The sequence below is a fragment of the Mastomys coucha genome, unplaced genomic scaffold (assembly GCF_008632895.1).
Source record: "Mastomys coucha isolate ucsf_1 unplaced genomic scaffold, UCSF_Mcou_1 pScaffold7, whole genome shotgun sequence".
Taxonomy (NCBI): Eukaryota; Metazoa; Chordata; class Mammalia; order Rodentia; family Muridae; genus Mastomys; species Mastomys coucha.
The window spans coordinates 95,100,235-95,108,394 of record NW_022196913.1 but is presented as its reverse complement, the minus strand read 5'-3'; positions in this window follow the sequence as shown (position 1 = coordinate 95,108,394).

Here is an 8,160-nt window from a genome sequence, read left to right as displayed (position 1 = left end):
GGTCAGATGAGAGGTAGAATAGAATCTGATTTGACTGGCAGAAGGAATGCTGTGAGTCAAAGTTTAAACTTTGGGACTCAAGAAATGAAACTGAAGTTCATGGACTTTAGAAGTACTTAGAAAAGGGAAAAACAGAGACACAATCTCCTCTGAAAATGAACATGAAGCTGAAGCATGCTATGTTTGCCTAAGAAGAGAAGAGTATCAATGTGGAAAGACAGTGGTAGAGTATAGCACCTCATTGGAATCTTTAAGCAGAGGGCAGAGGAAAGGGGGTTATTGGACACACCTTTTAAGAGCACAACTTCTATGATGTAGTCTACCACCTTCCTACATAGCCATTGAACTGTAAATGCATCAGTGGCTTAATCATTTGATAAAGAGAGAACCTTCAGAGTCTCTTCACCTTTTGGAGATCAGATCCACCAGCTCAGTACCAAGTCTTCAACATAGTATGTTTTGGGAGAATATCTCATATCCAAGTCAAAGAACAGTAAATACTACTTTGAGAATAGGGCAGCATTAATCCACAAAGATGTCTTGTGGGTTAATTGTATTATGAACTAAGTAATGTGGCATTTCAGAAACAAAATAAGTGCTAATAAAGAGCCTGACATTTGCATTTGTTTATGATTGAAAACAGTGTCCCTACAAACCACAGAATTATTTTCATCAAGGGGATATTGTGAGAACAAGCAGAGTCCTTCCTGAGGACTACACTGGAAACCAGTACTATTGTGAACCCATAACTTCTGACATGCTTATTCAGGAAAACATTCAGAGCATTAAGAGAATTCTTCCCAATTGAAAAAAAAAATGTTTGGATCAGATGTAATTTTCATTTTTCTTAGTGTTCTTTTACTAGAGAAGCCAAAGAGCAGTGAAACAGAGAGAGGATGAGGAGAATGGGGTAGACAATTGAGAAATATGCTATCAACACACATGCTGATTCAGAAGCTGAAGTCAAAGTATTCATGGAATTTAGTCATGAAAACAACAAATGGAAATCTTAAGTGGGAGAAAGTGACTGTTAATAAACCTATGCTTTTCCTTCATGGAATGCTTTCATGATTACTGTTTTCTCACCACATTTGAAAATAATAACTAAATTGTGTCCAAATATATTATTACTATCAATTGGCTTTGAGTTTTGTTTATGAGATATAGCTAGTATAAAATGTAGTAGTTCATATTTAAAAATAAATTTGGACTTTGTTTTGATTGGGCAGCATTTATTATATAAACTCCAAGCCAAGACGGTGATATAGATTCATAATTAACTTCATTTGTGTCAGTATGGTGAATGTGCAAAATACCAAATATAATAAGATTAACAAGAGAGATTGTGCTGCTTATCATAGATGGAATGTGTCAGAAATTGTGTCAAAGTTAATTTCAATTGTTGTGACAAAACACCATGATAAGGAAATACATGAAAGAAAATGTATCACTTGGAGTTCATAATTCCAGAGGGTTAGAACACATAACCATCATGGTGGGGATCAAGGTAGCGGGCAGGCATGGCACTGGAGGAGCAGTTGAAATCTCACATCCTGAGATACAACCATGAGACAAAGAGAACTAATTGTGAAAGTTACAGGCTTTTGAAACTTCAAAGCTGATGCTTAGTTGCTCTTTGTCCAATTAGGTAACACCTCCTAATCCTTCCCAAATAGTTCTACCAACTAGGAACCAAGCATCTGAGCCTCTGGGGTCAGTCTCATTCAAGGCACTTCAGATAGATAAACTGCTGTGTAGTTACTACTGTGGTATTAGTGTCATAATCAGTTTGCCAGATTTCCTAGAAAATCAAGATTAGACCTAGAACTGTTAATTCACGTTGACCAAGGGGAAATTTTTTTTCTTTTTTTTTTAATTAGATATTTTCTTTATGTACATTTTAAATGATATCTCCTTTCTCAGTTTCTCCTCCAAAGGGGGAAAAAAAAAACCTGTTCCCTCCCCTCTACCCCTGTTCACCAACCCACCCTCTCCCAATTCCTGACCCTGGCATTCCCCTACACTGGGGCATAGAACCTTCACAGGACCAAGGACCTCTCCTCCCATTGATGACCGACTTGGCCATCTGAAACTGCCCGCAGTTTCACGCACTGGGTTCTTCTCAGCCAGGAAGGAATAAAGGACCTGAAATAAAGGGTTTGAAATGCAAAGAGAAAATACAAAGTCAAGTTGTGTACCAATCAAGGCTCCACTTTACTGAGAATAAACCAGGGTTTTTATAGTCACAGGAGAAACCAAAAACAAGTTTCTAGATTATACTACAAAGAAAGTTCAGGTGCCAAAGTCCTCAGGTTCAGAAGATCTTCAGGCGGCTGGCGTACTCAGGCGGTGGGTGTGCTCAGGCAGCTTCTTCAAAGACAAACAGTCAACAGAAAGCATCTGTCTTAGCTCCCAGGTGTTAGCCCCAAGCAGAGGCTGCCAGAAGTCCAATGACTGAAGCGAAGACAATTCCTCCCTTTTTATTTTAAAAAATTGCAGAACAAGACATAATCAAACATCACGGTTTTGCACAGGGAATTTTCATGGTGCCTGGGTGAATATCATCTGCAGTATAATATCTGCTGGCAAAATATCTGACCTGTCTTTGAGAACACATACAATCTAGTTTGTACTACAAACCAGGCTTATTTCATGTTTTTTCAAAAACACAGCCACTCGACACATGCCTCTGTCTTGGGTTAATTTCTTTGCCAGCGACCTAGCCTGAAGAACTCAGGTTTTCAAAATGCACCTTCTTCTGTGCACCCAATACCAAAACATGCCTTTATTGCCTGCAAAGTCCACAAACTGCCACAGTCTTTTTGAAAACCACCTTCTCTGAAGTTAATGTAAAGCTACACACCATTGTACCGGAGATAAGTGTAGGCACCTGATTGAGCTGCAAAATATCAGCATCAATTCTGGGAACCTTTGCTGAGAACAAGCCTCAAATCAAATGCAAAGTAGTAAATTCAGGCTAGTGCTTCGGGATTTTGCCAGCCTACAGCTAAATGCTGTAGGAGTGACTTTACTTTTGCTCCGGGCATGAGCAAGTGAATTCGAATTGTTTATTTAGCTTCAAGAGAAAGTAAACTTTTCCTGATCAAGCGGGCATTTCCAAAGTGACAGAAAGAGCTGTCAGCTCAAAAACAAAAGAAAAAGAAAAAAAAAAAAGACTTTTTAGCAGTGCGTTTAAGCACATTTACTAAGAAGGCTGTGGATCTGAGTCCACTTGGCATATTAATCTTTCAGGAAGCCAACGAGCTTCATCCTCTTTTTGAGAAAAAATATACATGGACCCTCTACCCCAAACCAAAACAGGATCTGGACCATGCCAAGTATTAGTGAGGGGATCTCTCCACCTCACCATGGCATACGAACTTGAAGTATTAGGATGCCAATATCAGTCCGCAGTGGACTGACCTTTGCTGTCAGTCTGCAAAAAGTTCAAAACAAATAACACAAAAGCAAGGTGTTTCTTTGGAGATCTGGAAGGATGCAAATCCCCTCCTTTCGTTGTCAAAAGCCTATTTTTAAGAATGTGGTGTGCATGTTCAACAATCCCTTGTCTCATTGGGTTATAGGGAATGCCAGTTTTATGTTTGATGCCAAAATTTTCACAAAATGACACAAAATTTTTGTCAGAGTAAGCTGGCCCATTGTCTGTTTTAATGACGTTAGGTAAGCCCATAACATTAAAGGCTTGTAAACAATGATCAATTACATTTCTAGAGGCCTCTCCTGTATGCATGGAAGCAAATATGAATCCTGAGCAAGTATCAATACAAACATGTATATATTTAAGCTTTCCGAATTCTGCATAATGAGTTATATCCATCTGCCAAATGTGATTGGGCATAAGGCCTCTTGGATTTACCCCTAAATGTGGAACTGGAGAAAAAAATAACACAACTAGGGCATTGTTTTACAATCGTTCTTGCTTGTTCTTTGGAAATTTTATGTTTGAGTCTTAAAGTATGGCTAGAAAGATGGAATTTATTATGATCCTGTTTAGCTGTCTGATGACTGAAGCGAAGAGGGAAGGTAAGAGCCATCCTCTGCTACATATGCAGCTGCAGCCATGAGTCCCTCCATGTGTACTCTTTGGTTGATGGTTTAGTCCCTGGGAGCTCTGAGGAGACTAGTTAGTTCATATTGTTGTTCATGCTAAGGGGCTGCAAACCCTTCAGCTCCTTTGGTCCTTTCTCTAAATCCTTCATTGGGGACTCTGTGCTCAGTGCAATGGATGGCTGTGAGCCTCTACTTCTGTGTTAGTCAGGTACTGTTAGAGCCTCTCAGAAGACAGCTATATCAGGCTCTTGTCAGCCAGCACTTGCTTTGACCCAATAAAGGTACAATAACTTCTATTGCCACAACATTCTACTTTTAAATGAAAAAAAAATAGTGTATGGGTGATAGAAAACATCAAAATGTCTTAAAATGGTTTTCTTTCTTTTTTCTCCATTAATTTATTAATTCATTCACTTTACACACCAATCTCAGCTGCCCTCCTCAAAGCCTCATCCCCACACGTCTTCCCCCATTCTCCTTCCTCTTCTCCACCGAGAAGTGGGAGCCCCACCCTGGGTACCAAACCACCCTGGCACAACAAGGCACTGCAGGACCAGGCACATGCTCAAGATCGAGCCATTGAAGTATATTGAGCTTCCTAGAGACATCTGTTGGGGCAAGCGAGAGCTGGTCCAGCACTGGGTGAGTCTGCCTTGCAGAGGAAAATCAACTAAACACGGGCAAAGGAGATACTAAGAAGCCAGAGGTAAAATGTCCTCATATGCATTCTTCTGTGCAAACCTGCCAGGAGGAGCACAAGAAGCACTCGGATGCTTCTGTTAACTTACCAGAGTTCTCCAAGAAGTACTCAGAAAGGTGGAAGACCAGGGGAAATTTGAAGATATGGCAAAGGTTGACAAGGTTCATTATGAAAGAGAAATGAAAACCTACATCTTCCCCCCCCCCAAAGGGGAGAACAAAAGAAGTTCAAGGACCCCAATGCAACCAAGAGGCCTCCTTTGACCTTCTTTTTTTTCTATTCTGAATACCACCCCAAAATTAAAGGCGAGGATCCTGGCTTATCCATTGGTGATGTTGCAAAGAAAGTAAGAGCAGATGACAAGCAGCCCTATGAGAAGAAGGCTGCCAAGCTGCTGGAGAAGTATGAGAAGGATGTTGCTGCCTACAGAGCTAAAGGAAAAGCTGATGCAGTAAAAAAGGGGGTGGTCAAGGCTGAAAAGAGCATGAAAAAGAAGGAAGAGGAAGATGAGAAGGATGAAGAGGATGAGGAATAGGAGGAAGAAGAGGAAGACAAAGATGAAGAAGATGATGAATAAGTTGGTCTAGAGCAGCTTTTTTCTTGTCTATAAAATGTTTAAACACCCTGTACACAACTCACTCCTTTTAAAGAAAAAATTGAAATGTAAGGCTGTGTAAGATTTGTTTTTAAACTGTACAGTGTTTTTGGTTTTTTTTTGGTTTTTGGGGGGTTATTTTGTATAGTTAACATACTACCGAATGTGTCTTTAGATAGCCCTATTCTGGTGGTATTTTCAGTAATCATTAACCTTGCCTGGTACAGTCTAGGGTTGTAAATTGGCATGGAAATTTAAAGCAGGTTCTTGTTGGTGCACAGCACAAATTAGCTATGTATGGGGACAGTCATTTGGTTTTGGTTTTCGTTTTTTCATTCGGTTTTATTTTTGTTTTTTGTTTTCATCTTTAGTTGTCTTTGATGCTTCTTATGCAGAGATAATTGTTGTTGTGTTAACTGAATACCACTCTGTAATTGCAAAAAAAAAAAAAAAAAAAAAAAAAATGCGATCAGGATCCACTGGCAGACAACAGAGTCAGAGATCCAATTCAAGTTTTGGGGGATCCACGTGAAGCACAAACACATCTGCTACATATGTGCAGGGAGCCTAGATCTAGCTCATGTATGCTCTGAGAGGGTCCAGGTTAGTTGACTATATTGGTCTTCCTGTATATTTCCTATCCCCTCTGGGTCCCCCAACTCTTCTACAAGACACCAGGCTTTGTGGTTTTCTAGTACAGCAATACCTGAACTGAGTCTTTAGCAAGGAACAGGTAATGAATAGATAGACTTTAAGGTAGAAAAATATCTATTGCATGTGAAATAAAGCAATAGAAATGGAAATTACACTTGAGTGCTCATTTATTAAAGATATTGCAGGATGAAAGACACGCCAGGATCCTTTATCTCTAGAAATATCAAAACACTAAAGTACTTTTTATACAACTGATTCAAATAGGAGAGGATGGGAAGGAGGCAGAGAAGATGAAAAGAAAGATGAAGGAAATGGAGAAAGAGAAAAGGGAGAAGAAAAAACATATTGCTCATAGTAGCTGTTTATTTGCCTGAAATCATAAAATCAAAACATTTCACAGATCTAATTCTATAAATTTAACAGTGTCCAAGAGTTTTATAAACACACCACATTGGTCTCTCAAGAGAATACCTATTGAAAATAAACAATGCCCCTCCCTGCAAGGGCCAGCTGTCATGGGCAGAAAGATTGTAAGCCATCTGTTTTGGATGCCCTGCAAACCATTTCTGTTGGATATGACAGGGCTGTTGCTATCAGGTATTCATAGTTGCTGTGTTTAATTGCTCAAGACCCACACAAAATCAACCCAGTCAAAATTCCAGTATGGATTGGAGGGCCGACTGATGACCTACCACTGTATGGATGGATACTGAGAATTGATAATTGCCTTCAGACCAATTTCCCTTATGAACACTCTAACAGAAGCAAAGGGAGAGGGGTGGGATAGGGGGTTTCTGGGAGGAGGTAAAACTGGGAAAGGGGATAACATTTGAAATGTAAATAAAGAAAATATCAGATAGACAGATAAATAGATAGATAGATAGTTGCCAAGCAGAGGGAGAATCAGTTTTCTTCATGCTGTGGACCCTGGTGGGTTGTCCATGCTCTAGTAGACAGACTTTACTCATGCACATATGAGCATTACTAATTGAATTTAGTGGGTTACAAAAGTAAAAGACATGGTAAGGCAGACATAGTGGGGGATCTTTGAGGAGTTAGGAGGAGAAGAGTGAGGAGTGGATATGATTAAAAATATATTTTAGAGATAAATGAGATTTTCTTATTTATTTGTTTATTTGTTTGTTTATTCTCATTGCCACTTCTGGAGGGCAATCCTGATTAGGTCCCTGTTTGTAAGCACACCATCAGTGTCAGGCTCTGGACCTCTCCTTGAGCTGGATCTCACTTTGGGCCTCTCCCTAGACCTTTCCCTCAGATTTCTCTATTTTTGTCCCTGCAGTACTTTCAGACAGGAAAAATTCTGGGTCAGAGTTTTTGACTCTGGGATGGCAACCCCATCCCTTCACTTGATGCCCTGTCTTTCTACTGAAGATGGACTCTACAAATTCCTTTTCTCCGTTGTAGGTCATTTCATCTAAGGTCCTTTGAGTCCTAAGAGTCTCTCACCTCCCAGGTCTGATATATTCTAGAGAATCTCTCCACCTCCTACCTCCTACCTGCCTGTTTCCACTCTTTCTGGTAGCCCCTTGGGCTTCTGTCATGTCCCCCCCCCAATACTGGTTCATTATCTTTTCCTCTCTGTCTCCTTGCCCACCCAGGTCCCTCTCTCTCTCTCTTTCCTTCTCTCCCTCCTTCCCTCCTCTGATTGCTTTCTTCTTCCTCCCAAGTGGGATTGAGGCATTTTCACTTGGGCCCTTCAGCCTGTTAATCTTCTTGAGTTCTGTGGGTTGTATCCTAGAGATTCTGTACTTTTTTGGCTAATATCCACTTATTAGTGAGTACATACCATGCATGTCCTTTAGTGTCTGAATTACCTAACTCAGGATGATATTTCCTAATTCCATTCTTTTGCCTGCAAAACTCATTATGTCTTTGTTCTTCCAAAGCACATGAATTTTAGAAGGGACAGTTTGAGAGAAGCATAAACAGAATCAAAAGATAAAGAAAGGGGAGTTGACTTAAATATATTACATACAATATGAAATTATCAAACAATTAAAAGAGAAAAAAAGCATTAGCCTCTAAAATATTTACATATGGTACACTGAATTATCATTAGTATAATGGATTACTTGACTATTTTAATAGATAATGTCTTTGTACATCATTGATTTGGGAA